Genomic DNA, 21,172 nt, shown 5'->3' on the forward strand with positions numbered 1-21,172 from the left:
TTAAAGACAAGAGAACCCCAAATTTCCATGGTAAAAAATAAATGCACAAAATGTACCCATTATCCAATACTCATAAAGCACTGTTTACCAATAATTAACAAATCCAACTGATATTAAGAACTTAGCCCCCTCTAATGGAGCAGACCACAGGGAAATATCAAAGAAGTGCTAACAGCTGGCTTGTTAATATTCTCAGTCTTTTTTCTTCTACAAGAAAAAACAAATGGGAAAGCACAAAAACAATTATGCAGTAGTCTTATTTATGATAAACAATAAAAAATAAAAATTATTAACCAATTGATAGCATAACCAGATCATAAATTTTAGTACTATATAAAAGATATAGAAAATATTACCAGCTTAAGAAGCACTAATACCTAAGCCACTAATTTTGTTCTTTAGTAAATAATAAGAGAAAGACCAGCTACAGATCCTAACTTGGGGAGGAGCATTTCTCATTAAGTCACTACTGCATGCCACCTCTTCCCAACTAAAACCCATATGAATGAGTCCTTCAAATAGCAAAAAAGGCCATAGAGAACGCCTACAAATTTCACCTTGGCCTCATATTTGTTTTTTATATTTTAGTTTATTTTTAATCACTGTGAATGTAGTTATCTGAATAGGTGAAAATGAAAGCTAAAACAAAGCTAATCCTTTGAAGAGGAAAGCACTTTCCTACCATTTGGATTCTTCTACCCTTCCTCAACCGCTCCTGGCTGTTCACATCAGGCTTCGTCTCAAAGGTCACCTGCTCAAAGAAGCCTTCCCTGACTCTTAGACGTGTAAAGCTCTCCGGCCATACATGTTGCCTGAATCATAATACTCATGTCATTTTCCGGGGTGCTAAGTCAACATTTGTATCTGGCACAGTTCCATTCTTTTAAGTACTCAGTGGAGTGCCTGACACATGGTAAATATTCAATCAATATTTGTTAAATGAATAAATAAGTGAATGAGTGAAAAGCTAAAATGTTAAAGGTACATTTGTTCCAGCATCGCCCTAAATAGAGGTTTTTAGATGATATTTTATAGATATCAACTAGGAAGATACATTTAAAGACACTTTTTAATCTGCAAAACGTTACTTATTAAGACTAGTATAGATAATTCTATATTAGATACGGGCCTAAAGACATGTCTATGTCAATAGTGCCCAGTTCATCAAATGTGCGTGTGTGTGTGCATGCGCGTACATGTGTGTGTATGTATGTTTATATGTTGCACGTGGAAATGGCAGTTGGATCTCCCCTGGAGTTTCTTGCATTTGAAATACTTAAGTTCTTAAAGCATCATTCATGGAAGATACCATTCTCTGAGTTGTAAGCTTCAGTTCTGGGGAAAAAAAACTTGCATGTCCTGAAATTTTATACTCAGCTTTAGATCCAGAGAGAATCTGAAATTCACCCTTTAGGCCACCTCATTCCAGCTGTTGTAGTAATAATTTTCCTAACTATCTTAAACTATTTTTCTCATCCAGCACCTTACCCTGGGGACTCAGGAGCCAGACTGAAAGAATCTATCATAGATACAGATACAGAAATAGAGCTATATAGATAGAGATATTGTAGTCCTACAAATAGAATCAAGGCAAAAAATTGGTGAAATCCAATACTACCAAATGGAAAAACATTATGATTTATTACCTCATACTTTGTGTAGTAATCAAACTGTTTCAGTTTAACTATGCTGAAATAAGTATATAAAAATTCAAAATTAATGTTCAAATACATTCATGAGTACTAAAAACTAAATGACTTAGAATAATAAAATAAAACAAGGAAAAAATAGGTTTAAAATACCATTAACCTTTATTTCAACTTCACCGTTCGGGGAGGGGAAATTCTTGAGGAAGTTTCTAGCTTTTAGCTGTTCTTGGTTTTGAATGGTGATAGCATAATGAATTAAGGAACTGCTATAAAACGTCTATTAGCCTTATTTTGAAATAAGCATCTGTATTTAACATCATAATGGTGGTAAAATGTTTTAAGATTTTTAAATTGCTCCTCAAGTATGTTTTATTTAATTCAAAGAAAATATAAACTCTGTAAATATTGTGTGTGTGTGTAATAGTTGTTATTTTGTTTCCTCTTCTGCCTCTTTTGTTATTTTAGATTATAAAATAGGGAAATGTAATCAAAGATTATTGGGAATAGGAGAAAAAAACCAAACCTACTTTTTAAGGAAAATAACTTTATTTTTTTCCTTATGTGTATTTTTGATATAATAAAAGCACACCCAAACCCACTGCTGTTGAGTTAACTCCAACTCATAGCAACTCTATAAAATCCGTTCCTGTAGAGTCGATTCTGACTCATGAGACAGAGTAAAACTGCCCCACAGGGTTTCCAAGGCTGTAATCTTTAAGGAAGCAGACTTCTACGTCTTTCTCCTGCAGAGTGGCTGGTAGGTTTGAACCATCAATCTTTCAGTTAGCAGCCGAGTGCTTAACTGCTGTGCCACCAAGTTTCCTTTTGATGTAAGTTCTTACGTGAATTTAGTATTTTTTTAAGAAATAATGTTTCCATTTTATGCTGTAGCATGAAAAATTACTAAGTATATAGACTCAGCTTTTATTCTTTGCCTCATTAAATGTCTAATCTGTTCTAAAGGAAGATTGTATTGTATCACAGAATCTTGGCACTTAAAATTCTATCCATTGGGAATAACTTATAGGAATATATAGAGAAGATAATTTTAGTAGGATTTAAATTTGTTCCTGTCATTATTAATAAATGTTTTGCTATCCCAATATATGTGATAACATGGTAATCCTTGAATCAAATCAGGTAGGATAGAGAAGGGAGGTGTTTGCATTGAGATGGGCTGAAGGTTTTTAGAGTGAGTATAACAGAATAAAAGGAGCTGCTGAGGAAGCTTGTAAGTATTGATAAAAGGATAAAATGTGTGACTGATGAGAAAAGGAAGTAAACTCAGAAGGAGTCAATGCACTGGGAAGGGGTGTCCATCAGGTATAAATGAGTAAGTTAGTGAAAACTAGAGGAATAGAAATGTGTTTAAATGACCAATAAAGTTAAGTATTCAGGTGTGGAACGCTTCCCAGTATGATCAGGTCAGGGTGAAATCATAAGAATGTGCTGTGGAAATGGAGAAAAAATCATGGAACTTTGAGACTACTTAATTAATATTGCTGTAAAGTAGTGCTCAAGACAGTGACAGGATTGGGATTTGAGAAAGCTTGTGACCTAGGTGCCACAGTTATCAGTGAATTGATCTAGAGTCCTTAATTGTAGGTAAAAATTTTAGGGGGTAGAAGGTAAATACCCATGTAGCCAGAGCTCAAAGACAAGGGATTTTAGCTCTAGGAAGTCAGAGCAATGTACTGGTGATCTGGAAGCTGCAGGTAAGAACTGTAGAAAGCCAGTTTTGTCACAGATAGAGAATAAGTAGGCTCCATTTGTGAGACCTGCAAGGAAACTTGGGTTCCTTAGAGATGGACCACGTTTCCACAATGTAAAGGAGTGAAAGGAGCATTCTGTAAGGAAAATGTGAGTATAGATAATTGTAGAAAACATTGTTGGTGTTTCACTTAGATTTCTTTCAGTCCCTTTCACTACTTCTGTGAGCCACAAACTGCCCAGATCCCTATCCCATGCCCCCCACAGCACTTTGGTCAGGTGTGAGAGTGTGAAAACCTAGCAACCTTGCCTTAGTTTCCAGATTTATAAATAAAAATACAAGGCATTCATCTAAATTTGAATTTCAGATAGAAAACAAATAAAATTTTTAGTATAAGCATATGCTATGAAATATTTAAGACATATTAATACTAAAAAAAATTAGGTGTTTATCTGAAATTCAAATTTAACTGGTGTTCTGTATTTTATCTGGCAACCCTATGAGGGGGCAAACTCATAAGTATAATGAGTTAGACTCCAGAGTTCCTCTGTTGGTTCAGGTGAGGCCAGATTTGTGCTTGAAATTGGATCTTTATTTGGTTAGACCTCTTCCCTCTCCCTGGCCTATTCCCCCATTTCCTCACTTACACCTGGTTGTTGTGTTGTTGTCAGATGCCGTCGAATCAGTTCTGACTCATAGAGACCCTGTGTACAACAGAACGAAACACTGCCTTGTCCTGCGCCATCCTCACAATCCTCGTTATGCTTGAGCCCATCGTTGCAGCCACTGTGACAATCTATCTCATTGAGGGTCTTCCTCTTTTCTCGCTGGCCTTGTACTTTACCAAGTATGATTTCCTTCTCCAGGGACTGATCATTCCTGATAACATGTCCAAAGTATGTAAGACTTAGTCTCGCCATCCTTGCTTCTAAGGAGAGTTTTGGGTGTACTTCTTCCAAGACAGATTCGTTCGTTCTTTTGGCAGTCCATGGTATATTCAATATTCTTCATCAACACCACAATTCAAAGGTGTCAATTCTTTGGTCTTCCTTATTCATCGTCCAACTTTCGCATGCATAAGAGGTGTTTGAAAACACCATGACTTGGATCAGGCGCACCTTAGTCTTCAAGGTGACATCTTTGCTTTTCAACACTTTAAAGAGGTCTTTCACAGCAAATTTGCCCAATGCAATGCATCTTTTGATTTCTTGACTGCTGCTTCCGTGGGTGTTGATTGTGGATCCAAGTAAAATGCAATCCTTGACAACTTCAATTTTATCTCTGTTTATCCATTTATCATGATTTTGCATACTGGTCTGATTGTGAGGATTTTTGTTTTCTTTATGTTGAGGTATATAATCCATACTGAAGGCTGTGGTCTTTGATCTTCTTCAGTAAATGCTTCAAGTCCTCTTCACTTTCAGTAAGCAAGGTTGTGTCATCTGCAAAACACAGGTTGTTGATGAGTCTTCCTCCAATCCCGATGCCCTGTTCTTCTTCATATAGTCCAGCTTCTCGGATTATTTGCTCGGCATACAGATTGAATAGGTATGGTGAAAGGACACAACCCTGACACACACCTTTCCTGATTTTAAACCACACAGTGTCTCCGTGTTGTATTCGAACCACTGCCTCTTGATCTATATACAGGTTCCTCATGAGCACAATTAAATGTTCTGGAATTCCCATTCTTCACAGTGTTATCCATAATGTGTTATGATCCACATAGTTGAATGCCTTCGCATAGTGAATAAAACACAGGTAAACATCCTTCTGGAAGTCTCTGCTTTCAGCTAGGATCCAGCTGACATCAGCAATGATATCCCTGGTTCCACATCCTCTTCTGAATCCAGCCTGAATTTCTGGCAGTTCCCTGTCAATATACTGCTGAAGCCGCTTTTGGATGATCTTCAGCAAAATTTTACTTGCATGTGATATTAATGATATTGGTTGATAATTTCCACATTTGATTAGATCACCTTTCTTGGGAATAGGCATAAATATGGATCTCTTCCAGTCAGTTGGCCAGGTAGCTGTCTTCCAAATTTCTTGGCATAGACGAGTGAGCGCTTCCAGCCCTGCATCTGTTTGTTGAAACATGTCAATTGATATTCTATCAATTCCTGGAGCCTTGTTTTTCACCAACGCTTCCATTGTAGCTTGGACTTCTTCCTTCAGTACCATCAGTTCCTGATCATATGTGACCTCTTGAAGTGGTTGAAGGTCGACCAATTCTTTTTGGTATAATGATTCTGTGTATTCTTTCCATCTTCTTTTGATGTTTCCTGCATCATTTAATATTTTCCCATAGAAACCTTCACTATTGCATCTTGAGGCTTGAATTTTTTCTTCAGTTCTTTCAGTATGAGAAATGCTGAGTGTGTTCTTCCTTTTCGGTTTTCTATCTCCAGCTCTTTGCACAAGCCATTATAATACTTTACTTTGTCTTCTCAAGCTGTACTTTGAAAACCTCTGTTCAGTTCTTTTGCATATCTTTTCTTCCGTTTGCTTTAGCTGCTCAATGTTCAATAGCAAGTTTCAGAGTCTCTTCTGACAGCCATTTTGGTCTTTTGTTTCTTTCCTGTCTTTTAAATGACCTCTTGCTTTCTTCATGTATGATGTCCTTGATGTCATTCTACAACTCGTCTGGTCTTCGGTCATTAGTGTTCAATGGGTCAAATCTATTCTTGAGAAGGTCTCTAAATTCAGGTGGGATATACTCAAGGTCATACTTTGTCTCTCGTGGACTTGCTCTAATTTTATTCAGTTTCAATTTGAACTTGCATATGAGCAATTGATGGTCTGTTCCATAGTCAGCTCCTGGCCTTGTTCTGACTGATGATATTGAACTTTTCCATCGTCTCTTTCCACAGATGTAGTCGATTTGCTTTCTGTATATTCTCTCTGGTGAAGTCCACTTGGGTAATTGCCATTTATGTTGATGAAAAAGGTATTTGCAATGAAGAAGTCGTTGGTCTTGCAAAATTCAATCATGTGATCTCCAGCATCGTTTCTATCACCAAGGCCATATTTTCCAACTACTGATCCTTCTTCTTTGTTTCCAACTTTCACATTCCAATCACCAGTAATTATCAATGCATCCTGATTGCATGTTTGATCAATTTCAGACTGCAGAATCTGGTAAAAATCTTCAATTTCTTCATCTTTGGCCTTGGTGGTTGGTGCGTAAATTTGAATAATAGTCGTATTAAGTGGCCTTCCTTGTAGGTGTGTGGATAGTATCCTATCATAGACAGTGTTGTATTCAGGATAGATCTTGAAATGTTCTTTTTAAAGATGAATGCAACACCATTCCTCTTCAAGTTGTCATCCCAGCGTAGTACACCATATGATTGTCCGATTCAAAATGACCAATACCAGTCCATTTCAGCTCACTAATACCTAGGATATTGATGTTTAGGCGTTCCATTTCATTTTTGACAATTTCCAATTTTTCTAGATCCACACTTCATACATTCCACGTTCCGATTATTAATGGATGTTTGCACTGTTTCTTCTCATTTTGAGTCATGCCACATCAGAAAATGAAGGCCCTGAAAGTTTAACTCCATCCTTATCATTAAGGTCAACTCTACTTTGAGGAGGCAGCTCTTCCCCAGTCATCTTTTGAGCGCCTTCCAACCTGGAGGGCTCATCTCCCAGAACTATATCAGACAATGTTCCGCTGCTATTCATAAGGTTTTCACTGGCTAATTCTTTTCACAGGTAGACTGCCAAGTCCTTTTTCCTAGTCTATCTCCGTCTGGAAGCTCAGCTGAAACCTGTCTACCATGAGTGATCCTGCTGGTATCTGAATACTGGTGGCATAGCTTACGGCATCACAGCAGCACGCAAGCCCCCACAGTACAACAAACTGACAGACACGTGGGTGATCACATCTGATAGCTCTTCCTTAATGAGGCATTTGTACACAAATCCTTGACTCAGGGCCTGATTCTGCAGAATCCTAATTAAAATGAGTGTTTACTTAGAAAGAAACTGAGTATAACATTGAAAGAGTTTGAAGGAAAGACAGCAATGGAAACATGAGTTAGGAAGGAGGCAAAGGAAAAGAAAAATCACCCCAGTTTTACAAATGAGGAATTTGTTACTTGGAAAAGTTTATTAACCTGCCAGGCTAATGCAGTCAGAAGTGCTAAGGTTCAAGTATAAAGCAGTCTGGGGCCACAGCCTTTGAACGTGTCTCCATACAACACTCCATCTCTAAGGCAGAGTAACAAGCATATAAAGGACTGATTGAATACAGGGCCTTCTGAATATATGGTTGAGGTCTATCCACACAATGACTAATATGTTGATGACGTAGGAAAGGAGTTGGCTTGTATTTTGTGTGATGCCTCAGAGAAAGACGTCAGAACAGTGGATGGAATCAATGGGCTTCCAGGTCTGAGGCCTGAAAGAAACACCATAATAAAATTGGTAGAGTCCAGAACTAGGAGGCTTCCAGATGCTTGCTGGATGCTGATGTCATTGGTAGCACGTTCCAGTGGACTGAGAGGGTCAGAACTAGATTGACAATCAGCTTTCCAAATGTCCTTAATAGTACAGCATACACATGCCATCAGCAGACTTTCCAGTATGATCCATTTATTTGATTATGTGCACATTTTTCTCCCTTATTATTTAAATTTTCATTATGAAACAAATGAGAAGTTAAAAATACACAAATGTTTTTAGATGAAAATCTGAGAACTTTATTTTAAATGTGAAACTCAGTTGTTTAAAAATAGGTCATCATAAAGAAATCACAAAGAGCCTCAGTGATTTATATAATGCTCTTCATGATTTTTTTATGATGACCTATTTTTTCTTTTATTCTCATTAACACATTCCTTAAATATGAACGTATTAATGATAATAAATAGATATTGGCATTTTTCAACTGAAAGAGATAAAAAAAATTTGGAAAACGTGTGGTGGGGGATGTGGAATATATCTTTGGCATTTGGACAGCTGTGGCTCCAAAATTTGGAGTTAAGAGGCAAGCAAAGAGTGTTTTATTACCAGTATCTAAAACAAATTTTATTGGAAACTTTTGTGTTTGTAGGTTTTAGTAGTTTTTATAGAGAGGAGTTCCAAAAACTGCCATAAAATTTTGCCTTGGGGGTTATGATTACATTTGTATCTTTCCCAAACTTGTATAAATAAAAAAGACAGTTTTTACTGTGAAAGCTTAAAAGGTTAGAGAAGTATTTGGTTTATGATGCACCTTTTATAGGTCTGATGTTATAGGAATTTATTTTTAAAATATATATAAGAATGTAACTTTAGAAGTCTTGAAAAAGAAATTGCAAGAAACTTGAAATTTCCATTCAAATAGACTCACTAAAGATCATTTAATTAATTTATTGTACTATGCAAACTATCTTTAATATTAGCTGATGCTACAATTTTATGTATGCTGTGATATGTAATTTATAATGTATTTTAATGACTAGACAATCATACGGGATAGAATTTTCCTTGCTAACCTAGGCTGGACAATCACTTGGCTGGAAAATTATAGAGGAGATGGAAACATCTTAGAGGATAATGGACCAGACGAACTCTAAGATCCCCTTCCAAACCAAAGACTGTGATTTTTTTAAGCTGTAAAAGGACTATGTGGATATGTCTTCCTTTCTTCCTCTTCTTTCACACTAGAGATTTTATTTTGCAAAACTATGTTCAATATCAAGAGGAAGAGGAGGAGGAAGGAATTAAAAACAGGAGGGAAGGAGAGAGGGAATATTTACAATGTAAATCACCTGTCAATGAGTGAAAATAACCGTGTAAAGAAGGAAGTATTTCTTCATTTTCTAAATGCGGTAACTGATTGAGTGTAGAGCTAGAACTAAAATCCAAGTCTTCTTAACACCCAGACCCGTGCTTCTCTCCATTGTACCGCAGTTTTTCCTTTACTACTTACAGGAAAAGGTGAGGTGGAAGATGAAGAATTGATATTTTATGAAGCAGTTTGCTAATTTACTATGACTCTTACATACTATAGACATGGGTTTCAAAGACTAGGTATTTCTCAGTCAATCAGATAATCAACAGATAACCTATTGAGTACATTTTATGAGTCAGACACTATTTTAGGCAGTAATAAACAAGGTAGAGTAGAGTTAATGGGAAGGGGAGGAGACCAACAATAAACCCAAACAAGACAATTCCAGGCACTGATAAATGCTCTGAAGAAAATAAAATGAGGTAATGTCATGCAGAGTGACTTTGGTGCTGTTTGAGAAATGGTGGCCTGGGAAAGCCTCTCTTGTTGCAATTGTTAGTTGCCATTGAGTAGATTGCTATTCCTGGTGACCCCATGTTCAAAAAGTGTCATTTGAGTTAAGATTTAAATGTGAAGGTTTAGCCCAGGAAGATCTAGGATAAAATCACCAGACGGAGGAACAACAACTGCAAAGGCTCTAGAGTGGAATCTTCCTGACAAGTCCACAGGACAAGAAGTGCAGCTGGAGAGTAAGTAGTACGTAAGGGAAATTGTGGCTGGAAGTGATGGCCTTCAGTGAGTGGTCAGGGGTCAGATCTTTTAGCTTCTGGACTACAGTAAGAAGTAAATGTTACTTTGATTATGATGGGAAAAATGTGGAGGAGTTGAAATGGGAAAAAACAGGAATCTGGTTTTCTCTTTGAATGATCATTCCGTTCTGTAGAAAGGAAAGAGCACAGTCATGAAGAGCAGTCAAGACCATATTGTGAGAGATGAACCAGGGATATTACAGGCAAGATGTGAGTAGCAGTCAGATTGTGGGATATATTTTGGAAAAAGAGTTGACAAGATTTAGTGATATATTTTCAGATGGAGGGTGACAGAAAGAGAAGAATCAAGATGATGTCTAGGTTTGGAGTCCTGATCAGATGAACGAAAAATAGTGACATGTACAGAAATGGATAAAATGTAGAGGGGAAGAGATAAAGAGAATTAGGGAATGAGATGAGAATCAATAGTTCTGTTTTGGAAGGGCTAGGATTCAAACCAAGGTTTTTTGACATTTAAACAAAAAAGAAAACATAAATTTTGTTTGACTTATAGTCAAATGGGCTGAGAATGGTAAGAAAGGTTGAGTGCAGTTTGTTGAGAGCATTGAAAGTCATGCTAAAGAGTTTGGACCTGATCTTGCAGGAAGGGCAGGAATGTCATAAGAATTTTTTTTTTTTTTTTAAAGAAAATCACATGATTAGATTTGTGTTTTAAACAGGTAACTCTGCTAACATTGTGGAGACTGTAATGGAGAGAGAGAATACAAGAGGCAGGAAGAGAAATTAGGAAGCTCCTAGTAATTTTAGAGTCCTATATAGGGTCACTATGAGTCGGAATCAACTCGATGGCAATGGGTTTGGTTTCTTTTCTTTTTTTTTTTTTGGTATGTGGTGCAAGTAATACAAATGGTTAAGTGCTTGACTACTAATCAAAAAAGCTGGTGGTTTGAATCCACCCAGGGGTGCCTCAGAAGAAAGACCAGGTGGTCTACTTCCAAAAGATGGAGCATAGTTCTACTCTGAAACACGTGGAGTTGCCATGAGTTGGAAACGACTCGAGGCCAACTGTATTTTCTTATGGCAATTCAGAAAATAGTAAGGGAATTACCAAGGCAATGAGGATTGAGAAGAACAATGAGGAATAGATCATAAACTCATGAGCTAGTTGTGAACTATGAGGACAAGTATTCATGACTAGATGTAGGGGATGAGAAAGATGATATGCTACATGGTGACTATGTTTGCAGCTTGGGTCAAAAGATAGCTGTCCTATCAGAGAAATGAAGGATATAGGAGATGGCAGAAAGAAGTTCTTACAGATTGAATTGTGTCCCTCAGAAATATGTGTTGGAAATCCTAATCCCTATACCTGTGGTTTGGAAACCCTGGTGGCATAGTGGTTAAGATTTTGGCTGCTAACCAAAAGGTTGACAGTTTGAATCCACCAGGTGCTCCTTGGAAACCCTATGGGGCAGATCTACTCTGTCCTGTAGGGTTGCTATGAGTAAGAATTGACTTGACAGCAATGGGTTTTTGGTTTTATACCTGTGGTTATAATCCCATTTGGAAATGGGGTTTCATTATTATGTTAATGAGACTGTATTAGTGTAGTGTGTATCTTGAGTCAATCTTTTTTTGAGATATAAAAGGAGCAGATTAAGCAAAGAAGCAAGGAAGCAGAGATGGGAGAAGACAAATGCCAAGCCACATGGAGATCTCCAGATGAGTCTGGAGATAAAAATTAGGGAGGTAGCACCTTAGGAATGGATTGAAGATGATTAACACAATTTAGGGAAGTGGAAGTGGCATACAGTAAGAAATATCTGTGATTAACATGGTTTTCACTGAGTAATACCTTTAAAGGCCATAATAACAAGCACTAAAGCTACCTTCAAGATACGGGCAACAAAGGAAGTTTTCCTGGAGTGTGCCCACATCTTTTGCTACCCTATTGCCACTTTTCCCTTCCTCTCTTTCACTTGCTTTACCATCTTACAATGCAATTTTTTCATTCAAATTATTTCTCCCTTCCCTTTCTTCTCTTGGACCTTTTCTCCGCCCTCCCCCGACCCCCCATGCATACCTCCTCTTACTTAGATCTAACAGCATTTTTCTGATATTCAACTTTTCCTTTTTCTTTGCTGGTAAAAAAGGACTCAATCAGAGAAAATTAAGGTATGGGAAGGAGAAAGTCTTACCTTGCCTTGTACAGGTGAATATGAGGGTTAGCATGGTATACTGGCAAGATCAGGGGCTATGATGTCAGAGGATCTGGGTTTTAAGTCCTGCATTTCTACTTACAGTGTGAGAAGGCCATTTATGTTAACTGCTTTGAATCTCCGTATTCCTCATAAGAATACACACCTCACAGGACTGTTACAAGTATTAAATGGAATGATACGTGTATGTGTTCTGTAGAGGACTATACAGATATTAGGTTTTCTCCTACTGTCTGGCATGCTTAATAAATGTTGGTTGAATGAATGATCATCTCTATTAAGGATTCTTGGATCTGACCCTATAGAACTGTAAGTCTCTATAAAATTGTTTCTTCAGACATTCGTAGCTGCCAGGATTTCCAGCCATAAGTATATTTTTAATATCCTCCTGCATTTTTAGTTGCATTGGCTTTATTTTAAATAAGCAATATATTAAATTATTATTTAAATGCATACCATACAGTTATTATACAATTATGCTAACAAAGATAACCAGTTTTTTCTTTTGGATTCTGCCTTTTCAATAATCTTGATTACCCTTTTTCTGTAAATCTTTTTCATTTAGTGCTGAACTATACAAAAAGAACATAAAATATGTGAAATACTCTATAAAACTAAGCATAAATGTATAGGAACCGGAGAAGGCTATCATTTAGTGAAATTCTCTTTCAGCCAGGAGTTTTATATGGCCTACTAAATTGTATTTACCTTTTAACATTTTTTTCTTACTGAAAAATATTCAACATTGATGTGGAGGCTTGTCTGAAAAACTTGAAAACTATGATTATTTCTTAGATTTTTATATATATGACTCCAGAAGGGCATTGCATTCCAGTCAGTAGGTTTTCTTTACTACCAGATACGGTAAAGCTCCAATCTATGCCAGGCTAATAGATTTGCTTAGATTGCAGTTCAAATCTAGTACAAACTGTAGAGATTTATAATGATGAAGACATAATACTAGACTATAGACTTTGTCTTAGTTATCTCGTGCTGCTGTAACAGAAATACCACAAGTGGGTGATTTTAACAAACAAAAATTTATTTTCTCACAGATTAGGAGCCTAGAAGTCTGAATTCAGGGCACTGGCTGAATTTCTAGAGGAAGGCTTTCTGTGAGGGAAGGTTGCTGTCTGTGTTCAGCTTTTATTCCTTGGCTGCTTTGTGATCTTCATGTGGCATGGCATCTAAACTGCCCTAGCTGTTCTTCCTTACTTCCTTGCTTAATCTACTCTTTTATATCTCAAAAGAGATTGATTTGAGACACACTTTACGCTAATAATGCCTATTTAACATAACAAAGAAAACTCATTCCCGAATAGGATTGTAACCACAGGTATAGGAGTTAGGATTTGCAACACATATTTTTAGGGGACACAATTCAATTCATAACAGGCTTCATGAAAGCAAAGGCAATATTTGATATTTTAAATGTTATATTCCAAATATCTAGCATACGAATCACTCATAAATGCTTATTTGTTGAACCAATAAATGTTGTGTGTAGTTCTTTTTACAGAATGACTTCACAACTATTATGCCATGCAGTTAAGCATTTCTCACCAACATAGAAAGCACACACTTGTCTGCTGGCTTCTTGCTGTTCCTGGACTATGTCGGGCCTGTTCCTACCTCAGGACTTTTACTCTAAATATTCCTTCTGAATAGAATACTCTTCCTCCATAGACCTTTCTATAGTTTATTACCTCAATTATGTTCAGTTCTCTGTTCAGATATCCTTCATAGGATCATTTCTCGACCACCTGATTTAAATAGTCTCTCCCTACCTTTCCTCTCATTATCTGTCTCTGTCTCTTTTTCCTAATTTATTTTTAGTATTTATCTTTACCAGAAATTAAACATTCATTTGTACACTTATATATTGTCTGCCTTCCTCACTAGAATTTAAGGTCCATTTTTTATACTGGAAGTTTTATGGTTTCATATTTATATTTACATCTATGATCTGTTCCAGATTAATGTTTGAGTTTCGGGTTCATTTTGTTCTATTTGTGTACCCATTTGTTCCCTCACTATTTGTTTTGAAAACGGTGTACTTTCCCCTTGAAATTCCTTGGCATCTTTGTAAAAAAAAAAAAAAAAAAAAAAAATTGACTGGATGTTTGTGAGTCTATTTCTGGGCTCTGTATTCTGTTCTATTGATCTATAAATCTGTCCTTAACACCAATACCACACTGTCTTGACTATAAAATCTTGAAATTAAATAGTGTAAATTTTTCAACTTTGTTCTTTTTCAACATTCTTTGCTATCCTAGGGCCTTTGTATTGCCAAAGACATATTTTATAATCAGCTTGTCAATTTGACTCCACTGCAAAGGATTTGTTTTTTTGTTTGTTTGTTTTCATTGGCTGGGACTTCAGATATAAACTTTGTTAGAGAGTGGACGCCCTTGCCTTGTCTCTCAGATAATAGCATTCAGTATTTTAGCATAACATATGATGTTTAGCTATAGTTATTTTAAACAAAAAACCAAAGCTGTTGTCATTGAGTCCATTCCAACTCATAGCGACCCTATAGGACAGAGTAGAACTGTCCCATAAGGTTTCCAAGGAGCAGCTGGTGGACTCAAAATGCCAACCACTTGGTTAGGACCCAAGGCTCTTAACCACTGTGCCATCAGGGCTTCCCATAGTTAGTTTAGGTGAACTTTAATAAATTGAAAAAGTTCCTTTCTTTTCCTAGTGTTCTTAAAATGCTATCATGAATGAATATTTATTTTTGTTGTTTTTTTTTTTTTTGGTATGTGTTAAAATGATCATAAGGCATTTTGCCTTTATTCTGTTAATGTGATAAATTATATTGTTTAATATTCCAATTTTGGATTTACCATGTATTCCAAGAATAAATCCTACTTACTTAAGATGTATTATCTTTTTTATATATTTGCTTTGATTTCCTAATATTCTGTTGAGGGTTTTTAAGATGATGTTCATGGATAGGATAATTTCCATTCCTTGAGTATTTTTGTCTGCTTTTAATATCGTGATTATGCTAACTTCTTAAATTGATTTGACATAGATAATCTCCCCACTATTTATGAATGAGTTTAAGATTTGTAATATATCCTTCTTAAATATTTGACAGAATTTATCAGTGTAACCATTTGGACTTGTAGTTTTCTTTGTGAGAAGATTTCTGATTATGAATCCAACATGTCTAAGACATAGAAGGTTATTCAAATTTTGTTGTATTATCTTGACTCTGTATTAGAATGTTGTATTTTCCAAGGAATTTATCTATTTCGTCTAGGATAGTGAATTTATGGGATAAAGTTTCTTAAAATAATTCATTGTTATCTTTGTGATATATGTAAGATCTGTGGTTATGTCACTTCTTTTTTTATGTTGCTAATTTGTGTTTTTTCTCTTTATTTTTTTATCATTCCTGCTAGAGTGTTATCAGTTTTATTAATCTTTTCAAATAATTAATGTTTGACACTGTTCATCTCCCTTATGTTTGCCTGTTTTCAAATTCATTAATTTAGGTTAGTCATTGTTTTCTTCTTTCCATTTACTTTTGGCTTAATTTGCTTTCCTCCTCTAACTTTTTAAAGTGGAAACCTAAATCATTGATTTTAATCAAATTCTCTATTCTAATATGGACTATAAAAGTTATATATTTCCTTACAAATGCAGTTTTAGCTGTATATAACCCTCAAATTTTGACAGATTGTCGTTTTATTATTGTACGCTTCAAAATATCTTAAAATTTTGCTTGTGATGTATTCTTCACCCCGTGGGTTATTTAGATTTGTTATTTAATTTACAAACATTTCTTAATTTTCTAAATATCTTATTGTTATTTAGTTCTAGTTTAATTCTACTGGGGCAAGATAAAATACTCTGTAAGATTTCATTCTTTGAAAATTCATAGAGACTTATTTTATGGCCAAGGCTAAGATTTATCTTGTTGAGCCCTCCAAGGTGCATATAAAACAAAACGATCATACTGTTCTTAGGTATAGTTTTCTATAAAATCAGTAAGTTTAGATTGGTTAGTAGTGTTCAGATAGTCCATATTTTACTGTTTATTATTATTATTTGTTCAATTTTATTTATCCTATTGTTAAATTTTTCCATGTATGATTGTGGATTTTTCTATTTTTTTCCTTTGGTTCTGAAAGATTTTGCTTTATCTAATTTGATCTCTGATGTGCATACATATTTAGGTTGTTATGTCTTTCTGATATATCAAATCATTTATTATTAGGAAATGCCCCTCTCTCTCTCTCTTTTTATTTTTTAGCAAACATCCTATTTATTACTGTAACATTGGGGGTATTTGCATAGAAGTCAGGAATATGTTGATTTCATTTTCGTGTGGTCAAGTCTGTCTTCTCCTTTGTGGTATCCACCTTTGGTGGGAGGGCTCCCACCCAAGATTTCGTCAACTCTCAGGGGGAATCTTTCCAAAGCGGGGGACCCTGGCTGCTCACCGCACTGCTTTCTCTGTTTACAGCAACCTTACGGTATGGCCTGGCCTTCCTGAGACATGATGGAGTGGGTGAGCAGGGGCCAGAGGCTGGCTCCTCCATACAAAGGGGTCTCCGACAAAACAGAGGGGTCAGTGGGCTTCACTGTATACAGCCAATGACACAGCCCACGTGGTTAACTTTTCCCACCAACACGTGCTCCACTTCTGCCCAGCTCTGTGGAGCATTCTGTAGGACAGCACATTGTTTGTTTTTCTCGATGCTGGGGGCATGTATAAGAAGTCTTGCTAGTTGTTTGATTAAAAACATGACATTTCAGCTAACTGTCATCACCTGGGAAATGTTTGCTAGGCTGCTGGGACCCAAACCAGCTACGTGTCTGGAACTCTTATCCCACTTCTCCCGCATCCCTGGGGCTTTCAGCATGAGTGGAGGAAGATGGACATTGTACAATCAAACCCTCCCTAAGTCAATCAGAACTAGGGAAAAGTCCAAATGAGGCCAAGTGTGAGAAGTCTTATAGCATCTATACTAGCCCAGGACTGATGGGAGTCGACCTTAGAAAGGAATACTCTAGAATTTGCGTAATAATTGTGCTATGGATAGAATTGTTGAAAGTTATGTTGAAGTCCTAGCCCTGTACCTGTGAAAGTGACCCTGATTGGAAATAGGTTTTCTTTTGCTATGTTAATGAGGTCATTCCAGAGTATCTCTTGTAAAATACTTTGTCTTGAATTCTACATTTTTTATATCAGCATAGCCACACCAGCTTTTATATTCTTACTCTTTGTATGGTATTTCTTTTTTGTTCTTTTCCTTTCAAGCTATCTGTGTCTTTATATTTAAAATGTGTAACTTGTAGGTAGCATATAGTTGGGTCTTGCTTGTTATGCAATCTTATAACCACTGCTTTTAATTAAAAAAGTATTTAGAAGTATTTATTTCATTTACGTTTATTGTAATTATTTACATAGTTTTTTTTGTTTTAATAGGAATGAGAGTGGAAATCCAAAGGGGTAAATCAAAACCTCATAATTTGGCAAGGCTGAAGCTTCAAACTCTGTTTTCCCTGCAGACTTTGTCAAGATTTGGCTTTAGAATTTGTTATGGTGGATCTAGGTAGTCCTTCTGTCATCTTAGCTGGATACTTGAGCTATTAACAAAATCTCTCCCCTCTCTCTGGGCTGGGAATCCAAAATCTCCCAGAATTGCTTGACTTTAGTAACTTCATTCTATTTTCAATTTCTTGGTGGCTACTTTCTGGTAAACCTTGGGTAGTTTTGCCCTGAGTTAATTCTTGATCAAGGATTCTTCACAGAGACTTCTGGTCCCTCTTCCCCACTATTTTCACCAGGTGACCTGCCCTACACTTTGATCAGCCCCAAAGTGTGACCTCTGCCTCTTTAGCTTGGCATAACTGCCATGTTCCATTTGGACTTCATAACCCTGTGCCATGGTAGGGACATTATCCCCAGGCAGAAAGCAGGGTGAATACGGGGCTCGCCTCATGGTTTTCCTTCTCTCAGGGATGCCGTTTTGTACAGCCTATTCAATACCTGAAAACATGTACCTCATATATTGTAGAATTTTTTTCAGTAGCTTATGGTGGAAAAAAAAACAAAAACAAAAACTCTGGTGGTGCAGTGGTTAAGAGGTCGGCTGCTAACCAGAAGATCTGCAGTTCAAATCTATCAGCTGCTCCTTGGAAACCCTATGGGGCAGTTCTACTCTGTCTTATAGGGTCGCTATGAGTTAGAGTTGACTTGATAGCAACAGGTTTTTTGGTGTTTTTTTTGGTACTCTGTCATGGAATAAAGTAGAAGACTTCTGAAAACAGTAATTTTTAACCTTCTTTTAGGGCACTTTGATAATATGCTGAAAGCTGTAGACTGTTTCTTCAGCACTAATAAATTATTTAGATCATCTGTAGCCTATGTTTTGATTTTGGGTGGAGGAGCATGATTGGAATAAATGTTTCTGTTAATTTTTACTTATATTTTAAGCAATTTAAATAATAAGCAATTTGGTACATACAGTTTCCTGATATTTTCATTGTGCATCATACTCCTAATCATTGAAAAATGACTCTGTTTTGTCAGACATTTATATTGCAAACTTTATTTTACTTTTTTTGAATTTTCTTTTATACCATTAATCATCGCATCACCGTGAATTGTTCTGAGTCAACTTTTTTTAGGTAGGTTTGTATTACACAGTTACAATGGAGTTTTATTGTATTTTATTCTTACCAAACCCAGGAGTCTCTTCCATTTAATTATGAGTTTATTACAGTTAGATTTATCATTATAACAGATATTTTTATTTTACCTTGCCTTTCTATTTTCTTTTTTGTTTGTAAATGTTCTTTATTACCTACGCTTATTTATTTCAAGTAATTAGGACAAATATATTGTTTTTAATCCTAGTAATGTTTACTTGTATAAATTTAAAGAATAACATTAAGTCTTATATTTCTTAATTTATCATCCTCAGAAATGAGGCAATAGCTAATGAATATTCAATATGAAATATGAATAAATTAGCACACTTAAAGACTCTTTCTCTCTCTTCTATTTCCTAAATTTTGTTAATATGATCTGATATCTTTTTCCCCAATCCATTTTGGCTAGCATATTATTATAATTTGTTATATGGTTGCCTCAATGATAACCTCAGGTCCATGTTTAAAGAAACTCAATGAATCCTGCCACTCTCTTCATACCACACCTCGTGGCTGATTACTTTACACCCCCAAATTAAACTGAGAACTTAGTCTCTTCTGGGCAATGTGCCAGGAACTAAGGGTTCAGTAATGAATAGGACACCTACCCAACCTCACAGCAGTTACCACTTCAGTAAATAAATTTTTGCAGGAGGAAAGAAATGTTGCTTCACTTGTCTTGTAGTTTCAATAATGTTCATAAAAAAAAAAAATTCTTCTATCTTATTCTCTTACCTTTCATTGATCTCATTTGATAGGAGAGACCTCTGTGGACGCTCTGGTCTCATTATTACTTTTGCATTTCTGGGCGTGTGTTATGGATTGAATTCTGTCTTCAAAAATATGTATTGTAAATCCTAACCTCTATGTCTGTGGTTATAAACCCATTTGGGAATGGGTTGGCTTTGTTATGTTAATGAGGCAGGATTAGTGTAGGGTGTATCTTGAGTCAGTCTCTTTTGCGATATAAAAGAGATTAAACAAGCGAGCAGAGAGAGATGCAGTAAGATAGATGCCAAGACACACGGAGAACTCCAAGGAACCAGGAAGCAGAAGGTGATGAGACAAAGACTTTCCTCTAGAGCTGATAAAGACTTTTCCTAGAACTGGTGCTCTGAATTTGGACTTCTAGCCACCTAAACCATGAAAAAAATAAATTTCTGTTTGTTAAAGCCATCCACTTGTGATATTTCTCTTATAGCAGTGCTGGATAACAAAGACAGCATGCATTCTTGTCATTTTAAATTTCTCTTCTATTTGATTCTCATGGCTTCACAAGCAGCATTCTTCAGTTTACCTCCGAGTAAAAAATTTCCCCTGTCTTGTTTGTCTCTTTCACCCTCACATATTTGTTTGGAACATTTGGATTTGTACTTGTTCAATGGTGTGTGTGTTAGAAATGCCAAGGGGAAATAATTGGACAATGCAAACAACTCAAGTCTTAAAAGCTTAATTATGTTTCTAATGTTCTATCAGTTGTCAAAGACCCAATTTACTGAATCCCAGGCAGTAATCAGTAAGTTCTTGTTTATGAAAAAGTATCTTGGGAGGATATCCCTCTTGAATGAATTCTTAAAGCATTGTCTCAACTAATTTCCTTATGGATCTCTCCATTCACAAATCATTATGACTGCCTTTCCAAGTTATATTGTAAGAAGGAAATCCCTGAGATACACTGTACTTTTACACAAATAATGCACGCCTTCTACATTTGTTTACCAACCATGTCCTATGCCATATTACTCTAAAAAAATAAGCATAATATGCTTACAAAAATACCTCTTGGGAGGAGGATGTAGTTGGCAAACAAATGACGTGCATTATTTGCATAAAAATACAGTCTTTTTTTTTTTTAAATTTGAGCATGTAAATTTGTCAAGTGAGAGTAACAGGCAACTTGTTTAACTGGTAAGAAATTTCAAGTTTCACTTCTAGATCAAGTCAGCCAACTTTCAGCGTGAACTAACTTTACTAATTTAATCCTTTCTGTAAAGAAGGGAGGAGAGAGAGGAAAAGGTTATATAGCTGTTGTTAGTTGTCTTGAGTTGGCTACTACTCATAGCCACTGTCTTAGTCATCTAGTGCTGCTCTAACCGAAATACCACAAGTAGATGGCTTTGACAAAGAGAAGTTTATTCTCTCACAGTCCAGTAGGCTACAAGTCCAAATTTAAGACGTCAGCTCCAGAGGAACGCTTTCTCTGTTGGCTCTGGAGGAAGGTCCGTGTCATCAATCTTCCTTTGGTCTGGGAGAATCTCAGGTCCAAAGGATGCGCTCTGCTCCCAGCACTGCTTTCTTGGTGGTATGAGGTTCCCGTGTGTCTCTACTCACTTTTCTCTTTTATATCTCAAAAGAGATTGGCTTAAGACACTGCCTAATCTTGTAGACCTCATCAATATAACTGTCACTAATCCATC

Source organism: Trichechus manatus, unplaced genomic scaffold (assembly GCF_000243295.1).
Source record: "Trichechus manatus latirostris isolate Lorelei unplaced genomic scaffold, TriManLat1.0 scaffold00105, whole genome shotgun sequence".
Lineage (NCBI taxonomy): Eukaryota > Metazoa > Chordata > Mammalia > Sirenia > Trichechidae > Trichechus > Trichechus manatus.